The following is an 11,523-nucleotide window of genomic DNA, read 5'->3' as shown; positions in this document are numbered from 1 at the left end:
TGCAGATTTGCCCAGGGCAGTATGTTGTCTGATTTCTTGACTGCTGCTTCCATGGGTCTTGATTGTGGACCCAAGTAAAATGAAATCCTTGACAACCTCAGTCTTTTCTCTGTTTATCATGATGTTGCTTATTGGTCCAGTTGTGAGGATTTTGTTTTCTTTATGTTGAAGTGTGATCCATACTGAAGACTGTGGTGTTGGAGCTTCATCAGCAAATGCTTCAGTCTTCTTCACTTTCAGCAAGCAAGGTTGTGTGATCTGCATATTGCAAGTTGTTCATGAATTTTCCTCCAATCCTAGTGCTGAATTCTTCTTCATATAGTCCAACTTCTTGGATTATTAGCTCACCATACAAATTGAACAAGTATGATGAAAGGATGCAACTTTGACATACACCTTTCCTGGTTTCAAGCCATGCCATATCTGCCTGTTCTGTTTGAATGACTGACTGCCTCTTCTTCTATGTAGTTTCTGCATAAGCATGATTATATGTTCTGGAATTCCTGTTCTTCACAATGTTATCAGTAATTTGTTATGATCCACACAACGGAATGCCTTTGCATAGTCAGTAAAACACAGGTAAACATCTTTCTGGTATTCTCTGCTTTCAGCCAAGATCTTTCTGACATCAGCAATGATACCCTCATTCCACATGCTCTTCTGAATCCAGCTTGAATTTCTGATAGTTCCCTGTCAATGTACCACTGCAACTGTTTTGAATTGTCATCAGCAAAATTTTACTTGCATGTGATACTAATGATACTGTGAAAAATTTCATATCCCATTGGATCCCCTTTCTTCAGAATGGGCACAAATATGGATCTCTTCCAGTCAGTTGAACAGGTAACTATGTTCCAAATTTCTTGGCATGGATGAGTGAGCACTTATTTAGTTGCATCTGTTTATTGAAACATCTCAATTGGTATTCCGTCAATTCATGGAGGCTTGTGTTTTGCCAATGCCTGAGTGGAGCTTGAACTTTCTCCTTCAATACCTTTAGTTCTTGATCATATGTTGTCTGCTGGAATGGTTGAATGTTGACCAGTTCTTTTTGGTACAGTGACTCTGTGTATTCTTTCCATATTATTTTGACACATCCTGTATCATACAATTCATCCAATATTTTGCCCATATGATCTTTCAATATACCAATTTGAAGCTTGAATTTTTTCTTTGGTTCTTTCAGCTTGAGAAATGCCACGGATGTTCTTTCCTTTTGGTTTTCTAACTCCAGGACTTTGTACATTTCATTATAATACTTTACTTTGCCTTCTCAAAGCACCAAATCTTCTGTTCAGCTCCTTTATGTCATCATTTCTTCCATTTACTTTGGCTACTCTATATTCAAGAGCAATTTCCAGAATCTCTTCTGTCCTGTATAAGCCAAACCCAAACCTACTGCTGGGGAATTAGATCTGACTCCTAGCAACCCGTTTTGGATTTCCAAGGTGATATCGCTATGGAAGTAGATTGCCCAACCTTCCTTCTGAGGAATGGTTGGTGGGTTTGAACCGCCAGCCTTCTGGTTAGCAAAGTACCTTAGGCACTAAGCTACCAGAGCTCCCTCTGTCGTATTATTGGATATTATTCTGACTTGAAAACTTGATTTTCATCATTAGTGTATGTCACCTTTCTATTGCCAACCCATGGGTACCAATGTATCCTAGGAGCAGTCCACTAAATTAGCTTGAAAACTTCAGTCACATCTAGTCCCCTGAATGGTGGATTACTTCCCGTCCTCCTAATAAACCTCTTTGTGCTTCTTCATTTTCTCCTGCAGGTGACACTGTTGAGTTTATCTTATTCCTTCTTCATTTAACCATGGTGTCAGGTAGCTTGTTTAAAAGAAGGTTCAGTTTTAGCCACAGAGGGTTATTTTTTCCCTCCAAATTCTGATTCTTTCTCCATGCATGCCTCCATCAGTCCCTGTCTCTGTGATCCACTGGCTATTTTTAGATGTTAGGCTTTGCCCTGCCTGTTCCCTAGTAGGAGTTCCATAGTCAAGGTCCAACTCAGTGTCTTGGATTGACTGATCTAAATATTGGAGAGTGTGTAGAGAAGCTGGCTTGGGATGGGTATCTTCTTTGGATTCATCATATACCTAGAGAGAAGCATCTTTGCTCTTCTGAAGAAGATACCACCATTCCCTTCTGACCTGGTGGCCAGAAGCTAGGGTTAAAATGAATCTCTAAAGATCTCACACAGGCAGCCCTTTCTAGTATCCTCTCAGCTGCCACAACCTCAAATCAGTTCTTTTCCAGAAAACTGGCTTTTGAGGAAGCAGTACTGGATACAGAAATCACACTGACTTGTGTTTCTAGACTGAGCAAAATTCATCAAACTTTTCTATGCCTTTCTTTCTTCATAAAATGATAGCTTTACACTTAGGATCACAAGTGTCTTTCAACAATAAGATCCTAGTCATTTGTGTTAGGTGATTGGGAACCATGGTAGGTTCTTAAGCAATATAGATTATTGTAAAGATATGTGCACAGGTTTGAGCTATTTCCACCAAACACAATTGTTAGCCTGTCAAACCATTGTTGTTCTAAAGTTTTCCATCATAAACCCTGCATTTCCACAATTCCTACCTTCATAGAAAGCAAATAGGGAAAGAACAGGAGGAGAGTGGACAGGCGCACAAAGAGAAGAGGGCACATGATGAGAGTGAACTCTCAGGTCTCATGAGAATCATTAAGAGTGTCAATAAGCTCCAGCGCTATTTCTTTACTGATCACGTCCAGTTCCAGTTCCCGAGAGGTCACACAGGTTTCAGCATGCAATGTTTGGTTAAATGGGAGCTGATTTATAAAGACAAAGTGACACCTTTGCCTTCCTTATTAACTATTTGTATCATTAAAATAAATCATTCTTAATTTGAACTAGCTTGATCAAGGCTCTGTTCCATGCGATTAAAAAAGTTGTTTCTTCTAATCTGAGAAAGGGATCTCTCTCTAGACCATGCTACTCACTGGGCTTGTGCCCAGCACACGAATAGTACAAACAAAAGTGAAACCTCACTAAATAAGACAGTAAAAGAGATCATGACTTGTTTTATTCCGACATCTGGTTGAACTGTTGTTCTGGTTTAAAATGGATAGATGTAATAAGAAGTGGTTTGAGCATCCTATAAATACTTGATCACGCCTGTAGACCTCAGTTAAGGGTGTCTCTGGAAAGTATGGTCATAGGTCATTTGAAGGTCCAGAGAGATTCCTTTAGTTCATGCCCAGGATAATGACACCCTAGGCACTTATATTATGACACTTGCGAATGAGACTCCAAAATACGAACTTACTTATTCAAAATAAGAAATATAATGATCACACAAATGGGGATCTTGATTTTGTATATGAGTATATTCTATTCTTCCTGATAGACTTAATGTGAATCAGAAGATTATTTAGTGAGGGTGGAAAAAGAATAAGATGTAGTGTTACAAATATGGAATTTTTAAAGATGTCAAGATAAGAAATTATGATACATCCATTTCAGCATGAGAACCATGCTGCTTATGGGACCAGAAATCTCTCAGATCTTTTAATTTCAACTCCATGCATCCATCTCCATGCTAGAGATGGTCATCCTTTCCATCTCAAAAGGAAATACGGGCATCTAAATAATCTCTTTCTTTTTTCTTCTTAAGTACTGCCAAGGTTTGTCTCTGTGATTCTCCTTTGGTATGCTTTCTTTGCTGACTGACTCTGCATTAATTCATATTTCCTTTTCTCAGAGATGTCTGTTTATTCAAATAAGACACAGTCTAGTCTTCCTGAATTGAGAGACACTTTTTCTACTTTAGGCAATATTACATATCTCTGCTTTGCTTCATTGTAGGATGTTATGCTTGAGTTTTCAATGGGAAATGAAATCTTTGTTTCCCTTCTTTCCTGGAGCAGGGGAAGAGAAAACCTTGCAGAATTTCCAAGTACTAACACAGGACATACAGACACTTTATTCTTGGCATGACTTCTACACAATCTCACATGAGGTAATTATGATGTAGTTGAACATTATGTTTTAGTTCCATAAAGCTTTGTGGAACTCTATTAGAAGCACATCCTACGAGGCAACACTTTTTCAGTTTTCATGATGATAATTTCTCGAAATTAATACTTAGCTTCCTTGCCCCTTCCCCCGCCACACACATGCAGAGCTTTACTTATTCAGCTTCTCTTCCTGTTAGCTCCATGAGGGCATGTGTTATATTTCTTTTGTACCCAGACCTTTGGGTCATCAAAGTTACTATACTATTGTGTCAAAAACAATATTTAAATATAATCTAGCTCCCATCTTCTTCCTCCCTATGACCTTTCCTCCCACTTGCTATGCTGCCTCTTGGCAAAAGAGCATGCAAGTTTTCTTGGAAATATGTGTATAGCTACATAGCCTTATTTTAAAAGATAGCATTTTATGGGTATATATTTAAGAATAATAGTTTGAATGTTTGATTAAGAAAATGTTTGCTTAAGAATTGTTTCAAATATTTGGCATCCAGCACTCTCCATATCTCCTTTAAATCTAAAGCGACCTTTGTCTTGATCTCCGTGCCAGCACAGTATGCCATCAGCACTGTAAAATTTCACCTTGACAGAAGTTACAAGCTTTCCTGAATTTACCCGGATGATGGTTTGCTATTTTTGTAAGATAACACTGCCATTTTGCCAATAGTCTTCTGTCTTGCAGGAACTGGCTGCCAGTGCCATTTTCTTGGGCTACAAATAGGGCAACAGCTGTCCCTCGATATCAGGTTGTAGCTATGAGCCTGCCAAAGAGAAATTGTTCTAGACCAAGACACATGGTAATCGGGCCAGTCATCCAGGTGAACGCAAGTGTTTTCATCTCTCGGAATAGCAAAAAATCAGGGAGAAAATAGGTATTATTTAAGTTCGTGTAACTTATTAAACCTCTGAAGCTAACTAGTTTAGTTCTAGTTAGTGAAATGGACAATGATGATGTCATGCTGGGAAAGAATTCTCCATAAAGAAGATGACCTGGGATTTGGTCCTTGCTCTGCCTCTCTGGGATATGTCTTCTAATTTTGCTTTCAAGAATTTAGTTTTCCCATATGTTAAACAATGCTATCATTACACGATGATATTTAAGGTCATTTGGTTCTAAATTTATCTTGAACATATCCCTCTAATTTTAGAAAAGGGCACTTTCATTTTTTCTGAAGAGATGGTCTGTTTATTTTCTGTGTGCTGTAAAATTTTCAGAGTAAGTTTTTGCTCAGCCAATAAATACATCTTAAAAATTTCCAGATCTAGTTTACTTGATGAAAAGATCAAATATTATTAGAGATGTTTTCAATCACGTTTTAACTTGATGTCCCTTCAGATTTTTGTTTTTCCATTTTGTTTGGGCAGCAATTGTAAGCTCAGTGTGGGGCAGGTTTTTCCAACTAAGGCATCTGGCTTCTTGGCACCGGTGCCTGCATATTCACATTCTCTCTCCTTCTCTGTCTCCCCACCACTGTCTTTTCTGTAGTTTAGCTATTTGAGAAGATGACTCTTTGGGGTCCTATTCAACTTCCCTCATCCTCATCATACATTTTAAGTATTTAGGGGCCAATTTAAGGATTTTATTCAGTAGTTCACAATGCATTTGTGAATTCCATGTCAAAACCCAAATCAAGTGTGTGTCTTCATATTTCTTTGAGCCAGCAAATATCTAAAACAGGCTTCGTTGCCTTGCTTACAGTGTGTTTCTCCCTCAAAATGGTGTCTTTCCCAAGTGCTCTTATATCCCCACATAACAGTGGCAAGTTCATAGTCTCTCTCCAGCACAATGATTATTCTTTTTAGTTACATGCATTTTGCCTTAGCATGCAACAGCATAAATCATTTATTTGTTCTGAAGGAGAGAGGCAAGGAGAAAGTGTAGAGTTAAAAAAGATTCTTTTCAAAAACACATGAGATACTGTTTTTCATTAGATTTTATAAGATTTTGCTTAGTCAAGCCAAAGGAATATGGAAAATAATAATTAGCCCTGGTAAAGCTAGTTGAGGGCTTTTTGAAGAGTTAAACTGTGGTATTATTTATAGACAAAAAAGGTAATATTTTCTGTGTTTTCTCGCATCAATTTGTCTTGTTGCTTTAACACATTACATGTTATAATGTAATCTATGAGATAGAAACAATACCAGGAGTCCTAATTAAATTAAAAGTAATTACCACTTGTACAGATAGGGCTTTCAATTGAGCAGCAGGAAGTTGATATTTTGTCATCCCCAGTTTATCTCCATGCACCGAGCACGATTCTTTGTACCAGTTATTAATGGCATTTTCTCAACGGTCATGAAGAGTGTGGGAAATAGGGAATGAGAAAGAGAACAAAAGAAGAGAGGAATTAGAGGAGGCTCAGAGGAAGACAGAGACAGAGAGTCATCTGACAGTTCCTGTTCCACAACTAGGACCCGGGGAGATTTTTCATACACGGAGGGACCTATTGCTGTCCCTCACTCACCTATGAAAGAAAGATTTGCCCAGCCCACATTTGTAGCATATCCTAATTTTTCTTGACCACAAACAGAATTTTAAAAAGAGAGACTCCCACATTCTGTGCTCAAGGTTTGTTTTATGATGTGACACATTTTCCATTTTCAGAAGGCAAAAAAATACTTCCAGCTACCAACAGGAATTTAATTTGAGAGAGGAAAGGAAATGGCAATATATAAAGATTGCCCACTGTCCAATTTCTTATTCTGCTTTTCAACTGGGCCTCTCTTAACAATTGGAAGCAATGCCATTCTCCCATCAGGAAACATAGTGTAGGCTTTTTAAGAGCATTTACAGGGTGATGTCCGTTTGATTGACCGTTATCTTGCTGGCATGCTGCTGCTCCAAATATGAGCAATTATTGGGAAAGCAGTCAAATTAAATTTTCATAACTATTAAACTGCATTTTACCTTAGGGGCACAGCTTCCTACCTATTTCTACAATCTATTTTCTATGCTTTATATTAAATCTAAACAAATGAATGTTTACCAATATTAATATTTTAACATAGTATGCCAGTCTGTGCCCTGTCTCCCAACAACTTTTTTTTTCTACATCTTTCTAGGAATGTTCTACAACAGAATTTAACTTTCCACCTGTAATAAGGCCATTTTGGATAGGTTTTTCTCAGTGGATTTTCCTGTGATAGAGACGTTTTAGATAAGTTGTTCTCAATGGATTCACTCCTGCCCATTAGAAGTATACGTTTAGCTGATTCTTACCTTTGATAATCCAGTAAGATCAACAAGTGGCTTACATAGAATCCAGTTTAATTTTTTTTCCCCTCATCATTTTTTACCAAGGTTTCAAAGCCTAGGAACATCAACAGTCTGTCCAATATGAAGATAACAAATGCTGTAAGTGGCAGGCGGGCTGCCATGTTCCTTTCCCAAACCCATAGTGGACATTATGACACTTTTCCATTGAGCTGTGATTCTGGGTCTGGGAAGCCACTCTAATTGATTTGAGTTGACGTCTAAGGTGAATCCTTTTTTGCCGGCCTTGTTGTAAATAGTTTTATCTTTGTGCTATTGTTACCCTGCTTGGAATCTTCCCATATCTCTCCATCTGAGGCCACACAGGGAAGCCCAGCCTCATCAAGTTTTTTCCTGACCTGATCTGGCTGACCCTGCTCCTCCCATGCATGTCCTTCAGGTGTAGCTCATATCTGATCTTTCAGGAAGCATGAAGTTTTCCCAGATTTCTCAGGATCATATTGGCCTTTCTTCTTTAATTATATGCTCTTATAGGAAGGAAGATGGGGCAATCTACTTCCGTAGTGATACCTCCTTGGAAACCCAAGGGGTCGCTATGAGTTGGGTCCGACTCGACGGCACATAACAACAACAACCACAACATAGCTAGGAAAAAAGAAAAACAAAACAAAAAAACAAACTCACTGCCATTGAGTTGATTCTGACTCATAGCCACCCCCTTTGGGTTTCCAAGGCAGTAAATCTTTACAGAATTAGATTGCCCAGTTTTCCTCCTGTGGAGTAGCTGGTGGGTTTGAACCATCAGTCTTCTGATTAGAGGTCAAATGCCTTAGGCACAATACCACCAGAGAGTGATCATATATAAGTCTCAGTTACTCAAGATTTTTCTGTAGCCTTGGCTTCCTGTCTAGCTGACTAGTGCCACCTTTCTTAAAAATGTCCCAGTGTGGTCAGTATATTACATGGTCACCCTTTTCATACCCAATAACTTACATTTAGCTTTTAATAACCTATCATTTTATATTACTCTAATTCTTTTATTAGTTAACGTTCCCTACTGGATGAACTCATTTCTACTTCCTCTGAGACTTGGCTGGCACATAGAAGATACTTCATAAATCATTGATCTGATTGAACTGCGTAGTCAGGAGATGCTTTTTTAGATGTGATTGGAGACTCTAATTATGGGGTGCTTCCTGGGGTTTTGCTCAGATATGTTACTTATTCTTAATTCCTCAGTTTTACCCCTTGTGCCTTCCCAGGGCTAATACCATTTGACAGAAACTTTTCCTCAAGTTATGGAGCTCTAGTGGTGCTGTGATTAAAGAATTTGGCTACTAACCAAAAGCTTGGTGGTTCAAACCCACCAGACGCTCTGTGGTTAGAAAGATGAGACAGTCTGTTCCATAAAGATTTACTGCCTTAAAAACCCTGTGGGGCAGTTCTACTCTGACCTGTAGGGTCACTATGATCTGGAATTGGCTCAATGTCAGTGGTTTATTTATTTGTTTTTGGTTTTCCTCAAGTTATAGGAGTTCTTGATGAATGTTGAAGTAGCTTTTATTGACCTACTCTGAAAATCCAGAAAATCATATCATCTATGATAGCCTTTCTTATTGAAGACATCTGTGCCACACCTTTCCACATACCCAGCTGTCTCCTCACTCCCCCTTTCCAGGGGGCACTACTGTAGTTGTTAGGTACCATCGGGTTGGTTCTGATTCATGGTGACTCTGTGTACAATAGAATGAAACACAGCCTGGTCCTATGCCATCCTCATAGTCACTGCTATGTTTGAGCCCATTGTTGCAGCCACTGTGTCAGTCCATCTTGTTGAGGGTCTTCTTCTTTTTCAGTGACCTTCTACTAAGCATGATATCTTTCTCCAGGGACTGATCCCCCCTGACAACATGACCAAAGTACAGGAGGCAAAGTCTCACCATTCTAGCTTCCAAGGAACAGTCTGACTGTACTTCATCTAAGAAAGATTTGTTCTTCTGGCACTCCATGACATATTTCATATTCTTTGCAAACACCATAATTCAAATGCATCAATTCTTCTTCAGTCTTCCTTATTCATTTTTCTGCCTTTGCGTGCATATAAAACAAAACCAAACTCTCTGCCATTGAGTCGATTCCAAACCATGATGACCTCCACTGGGTTTCCAAGGCTGTAATCTTTGCAGAAGCAGACTGCCTCATCCTTCTTCTGGGATCGGCTGGTGGGCTTACACCACTGACCTTTTGATTAGCAGCCAAATGTTGTAAGCTCTATACCACCAGAGCTCCTTTTTACATGCATATGAGGGGATGGAAAATACCATAGTTTGGGTCAGGTGTACCTTAGTCTTCAAAGTGACATTTTTTCTTTTTAACTCTTTAAAGAGATCTTCTATAGCACATTTGCCCAGTGCAGCATGCCATTTGATTTCTTGATGGCTGCTTCCTTGGGCATTGATTATCTATCCAAGTAAAATGAAATCATTGACAACTCCAATCTTTTCTCCATTTATCATCTAATGTTCAGTGGGCATTACAACATGTCTAATATGTGTACATAATACACATGGAGATTATTTTGATCCAAGTGCCCAAATTACATTGTTTGCTTTGATTTTATAGAATTGCACAATATTAGAACAGAACAGAAAATTTCTGGAGATGTAATTTAGGCCAGCAGCTCATTTACAGAGGTAAAGATACTTGAAACGTTGTGTTTGTGTTCTCATCTGGATATAAAATTGGGCAGATCACAACTAAAATGTTTGTCAACTCTTTTGTGGCTTACTTTCTGAAAGATGAAATCTTAATCTGAGAAAAGGAAAACTTTCCCTGGAAACAGCCATGAGAAAGGATAAATGTAGAAGGAAGAATTTTAGGAAGATGTGTTAAGTGTTTAGCAATCTATCTATAGAGCTTAGGACATGATGGGATATTCTTATAGCCAGCTCCTTGACATTGTTCATCATCAATAAACTTTAATAGTGAATATGTTACATTGACGATTTACTCATGACTGTGATCTTGTAGCAGTATTAACCTGTTTGGCAGGGCTATTATCACCATCCTCTCATTTCAACTTCAGCTATGTTTTTAAAAGGCAAGAAACAAGAGGGCAAAGGAAGAACCATTTAAACTCTTTGTAGTCTTTATGAAATTAAGGGAAAGATTGTCTGGCATATAGAATGGTAGGGAATTCAAGGAAGATCATTTAACTACTCACTTCAGGATGTGGCGCCCCAACCATGCAGAGTTTACTTTGAAGTCATTGAAAAATGAGAGGGGATAAAATGCTGATTTTTGAAATTAAATGATTTATCAAATTAGAGACTACCTATGCAAAATAATGGTGCAGAAAAATGTCCTTTTTTCTAGCAATTGTTCACTCATTCTTTTTTTTCATACATTCCACCCTAGCATGCCTTTGTGATAATTTCTTAAATTTTTTTTTCTATTTCCAAACATTTGTCTCAAAGCTGACTGAAGTGAATGCCTCCCTCCCCACCAAGAAAAGACTTTTTGAAATACCTGCTAATTGTCTGAATCTTAAGCATTTATAAGACTGAAATGACTTTAGTAAGTAGAAAGAAACAAAAGAAAGAAATGTAATAAGTGATTCCTATTTTTTCCCCATGGTAACATTTGGGCAGTTGTGGACTGAACATCTGTGTTTCTCGAGGGAATCATTCCTACAGTTTCAGGCAGTGAATGACAGTTTTGAATCCTTTCCAGTGGCTGCCCACCTTTCTTGGCCACATAGAACTGGGCCAGGCAAATAATCAACAGCATTTTTATCTCTCTCTGTGCTCAGCATAACACTAGGTGCTCTGGGGAAGGACGCCAGAAGGTGCATATATGGTACATTGATATGGCTGCATACTCTATTCTTTCTGTCAACTTATTCTCAAAGGTCTTCTTTCTCAGGAGAACAACTGGATGAGCTTCCTCTTCCTTCAGTAATATGATGCCAAATGTTGGGTTCTGAAACTGGCCCCCTGATACACACCTTTGTTTCCTGAGACTCAGGCTTCAACCACCCAGGAAAGACTACGGTACACCTGGTGCTTCATTTGTTGAGTTGCCAGTAGAGGTTCAGGATTTTCCAGCACAATTACCAGTAAATGAAGTTTAAAAAACAATCATTCTGAGCACTCCTTTTAGAATACTTTCTAAATTAGATCTTTTGGGGGAATTATTGAATCCTGACTTAGGAGATACATTAAATTGTACAATTGAGAAGATTGGTATTTATTTAAAATTACTCTATGATTGATATTAGTTTCTCACTTCAGTTTTCTTATTTAT

Source organism: Orycteropus afer, unplaced genomic scaffold (genome assembly GCF_000298275.1).
Source record: "Orycteropus afer afer isolate SDZICR_OR568_19922 unplaced genomic scaffold, OryAfe1.0 scaffold00021, whole genome shotgun sequence".
NCBI classification, from domain to species: domain Eukaryota; kingdom Metazoa; phylum Chordata; class Mammalia; order Tubulidentata; family Orycteropodidae; genus Orycteropus; species Orycteropus afer.
The sequence above is the reverse complement of the archived record's forward strand: the minus strand, read 5'-3'. Positions refer to the sequence as shown.